At 35.6% G+C, this 3,713-nt stretch overlaps 1 pseudogene; it reads right to left on the minus strand.

Moving 5' to 3' along the window:
* Positions 1–1,698: 1,698 nt before the first annotated feature.
* On the minus strand, positions 1,699–2,235 carry LOC150037025 (secreted RxLR effector protein 161 pseudogene; annotated as a pseudogene).
* Between the last annotated feature and the right edge of the window lie 1,478 nt (positions 2,236–3,713).

The raw sequence follows: 3,713 nt of genomic DNA on the forward strand, positions 1-3,713 counted from the left end.
AAAATTTAACATTTCATGTTTAGATTTTACCTTTTGTTTATTTGGTTTTTTTTTTTTTTTTTTTTTCAGGTAAAAATCAAATATATGTACATAAAACTAAACATATATAAATAAGTATTATTTTTGGAGTCTTGTGATATGAATATAGCTCAATTGGTTATGACATAAATTTTAACTTTGATAACAAAATAGATTTTAAAAATTTGAATCCTCAACTCTTACCTATGGTTGAAACCTGGTATACGTCTTAAGTGATTACGAATTGCTAAAAAGTGTGTTTTTTTTCCTAATTTAACTTTGAAAGTGTGCATATTCAACCATCTTTAACCATTAATTATTGTCTATTTTGAGATGATATTTAATGCTATTACACATATATTTCAGGTTTATTGAAAGTACATGAATTATGCTTGGAAAATTGACATAACATAAACTAAAATGAAATAATCCAAAAAAAAAAAATTAATAAAAAAAAATGATATTTTACCCTTCTTAAAAATAACATCCCAAACTGCGGGTAAATAATAACACCCGAAGGAATAAAGTTGATGTTTCATGGGTCATCTAATTTGAGCTAAAAAATAAAAAAACTCTCCACATAACTCATACAACAAACATATTGCTGGGCTTGAGTTGCGGAAAATGGGCTGAAGAAACTGATTTACTAATTCTTTTGGGCTTTGACAAAACGATGCCCTTAAACGAATACTAGAAACCACCTTATTTCTTCACACAAACATAAACAACATGCTGCAAGCACAATCCGTGTGATGAACGATCTCGACCTTACACTTTGATGACTGAGATTAGAGCTTCACTCTTCTGCTGTAATGCACTTTGAAATACTAACTTTTCTTTTCTTTTTACAGAGAAAGAACGAGAGAAAAGAAAAGAGAGAATCACCGGGAGGCTGTTGGAAATCGCAGAGGCGATGAGTCTTTGGTCGTCTAGGCGATGGGAGGTAAAGCTAGGGTCGTCTAGACGATAAGGCACAAGTCATCTAAACGATGAAGGCTTTACTGAAGATCGTATAGACGAAGTCGTCTAAACAATGGTCGTCTACATGATGAGGCTTGCAAAAGTAAACGATCATTGGCTAAAAGCTAGACGATCGTTTGCTAAAAGCTACACGATTGGTGGGTCAGAGGTATATGATAGAGGAAGATGATAAGAAGAAAAAGAACGCGATAGTTTTACGTGGTTCAGCCAAGGGAGGCCTACGTCCACGGAGAAGCTGACGAGAGTTTTATTCAAGATTGCTTCAAGATAAGTGTGATCACTCAATCACAATATGCTCTCTCTCTATACAAATTAGTTATACAAAGTATTTAAAGGTAGCTTGATTTGTAACTGAATGAAGTTATTTTCATCTTCTGTATAACAATCTCCACCTTGAAATGAACTTCATGCTTTCTTCAGCTTCTCTGATCTGACTGTCTCTTTCCTTTAACCTTTGTCTCTCAACTCAAACCCTATTATATCAAGGCACTTCTGGAGTTTAAGTTGAGTGACTGTTTTTGTCAACATGTCGGAGGCATTTTCTGAGGTATGAACTTTCAAAACTTCAATCTGTTTAGCTTCTATTTGCTGTCATATGAAATGATATTTCACATCTATATGTTTTGTTCTATTATGGTACTGAGAATGCTTTGACAAATGAATTGTATTCTGATTATCATAAAAAATCTTCACTGTGTTCTATTTAATTCCGAAGTCACTTAGGAGACCATTTAGCCATAGGCCTTCCTTCACTACTTCTGATAGTGCTATGAACTCTGCTTCAGTAGTAGAAAGGGCTACTACTGATTGTAAGGTAGCCTTCCAGCTTAGGACACACCTTCCAAATAGGAAGATATACCTTGATAATGACCTCCTTTTGTCTAGATCTCCGACATAATCTAAGTCTACATAACCAATCAGCTCTGGTTCACTGTCTGGTAGCCGTTGGTACATTAGTTTAGCATTAGTAGTACCCTTTAGGTACCTCATAATCCACTTTGTAGCCTCCCAGTGCCTCTTACCTGGACTAGCCATGTATCTACTCACCAGGTTAGTAGCATAGGCAATGTCAGGTCTTGTAGACACCATTAAATACATCAAACTTCCCACAACTTGGTAATAAAGAACTGTTGACATGATTTGCTGATGCTCAATGTCTGAATCTTTGGGTGAATTCTCTGCTGAGAGTTTGAAATGGTTAGCTATAGAAGTAGTTACTGCTTTTGCCTCTGTCATCTGATACTTCTTTAACAATTTATCTAATACTTCTTTAATAATTTACTGCAGTATTGTGACTGATCAATGCTTAGAATACTTGTTTTTCTGTTTCTAATAATGTCAATGCCCAGTATTCTTGTTGCATTTCCCATGTCTTTCATTTCGAACTCTGATTTCAGTAGATCTTTTACTTTATTCAGTTCTTTCATTGTTGCTCCTGCTAGAAGCATATCATCCACATATAGTAACAAGTAGATATGATGAGTATAGGACTCTGTATTTATATAAACACAGCTGTCATAGGAGCTTCTATAGAAACCATTCTTCTGAACAAAGTCACTAAACCTTCTGTTCTAGCATCTTAGGGACTGTTTAAGGCCATAGATAGATTTTTTCAGTAGGCACACATAATCTTCCTTCCCTTTGACCTTATACCCCTTTGGTTGGCTCATGTAGATAACTTCCTCTAGGAAGCCATGTAGAAAAGATGTTTTGACATCTAGTTGCTCCAGCTCTAGGTTATTTTGAGCCACAATCGACAACAATAATCTAATAAAAGTCTGTTTTACCACTGGAGAAAAAATCTCATTAAAATCAACACCTGGCCTCTTTGTAAAGCCCTTAGCAACCAACTTAGCTTTAAATCTAGGTCCTTGATCATTAGAAAAACCTTCCTTCAACTTGTACACCCATTTGGATGCAATTGGTTTACATTCTTTAGGCAAAGATGTCAACTCCCATGTGTTATTTCTCACCAGTGAATTAATATCTTCATTCATAGCTTCTATCCACATCTTAGCTTTAGAACAACTCACTGCTTCCTCAAAGGTTGAGGGTTCTGCATCATTAGTTAAATCAGAAGCATTCAAAGCTAAGTAGTCTTCATACCTTGATAGTGGGACAATATTTCTTCTTTGCTTATCTCTAGCTAGGCTATAACTTCTCAACTCTAGTTCTTCTTGCTCAGGATCAATAGTAGCATCTTTTACTTCTTCTTCTAGATGAGGTAGTTGATCAAAGTATGATTCAGAGCTTGAAGGATCAGAAGTAGGAACTAAAACTTGCTCCACCTCAATTGTATCATTCTTCTCTTGAGGTACTGAAACATTAGGGTTAGTTTTCTGCATATACATCTCATCTTCCTTGCAAACTACATCTCTACTAGTTATACATCTTTTCTCAGTAGGGTGCCACATTCTAAACCCCTTAATACCTTATGTGAAGCCCAAAAACATACACTTCACAGTTCTGGCAGCTAATTTCCCTTTACTCTGATGAACAAAGCCAGTACAGCCAAACACCCTTAGTTTATTTAGGTTAGGTGGTTGTTTAGTCCATCTTTCTTTAGGGTTAGAAGGTTAAGAGATGCATGAGGGCATCTATTCAGTGTATAGACTGTATATGAGGCTGCCTTTGACCAAAATTTCTCAGGAACTATAGCATCAGATAGTAGGCTTCTTACTCTCTCCATTATTGTTTTGTTCAACCTCTCTGTT

The sequence above is a fragment of the Benincasa hispida genome, chromosome 3 (assembly GCF_027475165.1).
Source record: "Benincasa hispida cultivar pf3 chromosome 3, pf3_genome.v1.1, whole genome shotgun sequence".
NCBI lineage: Eukaryota > Viridiplantae > Streptophyta > Magnoliopsida > Cucurbitales > Cucurbitaceae > Benincasa > Benincasa hispida.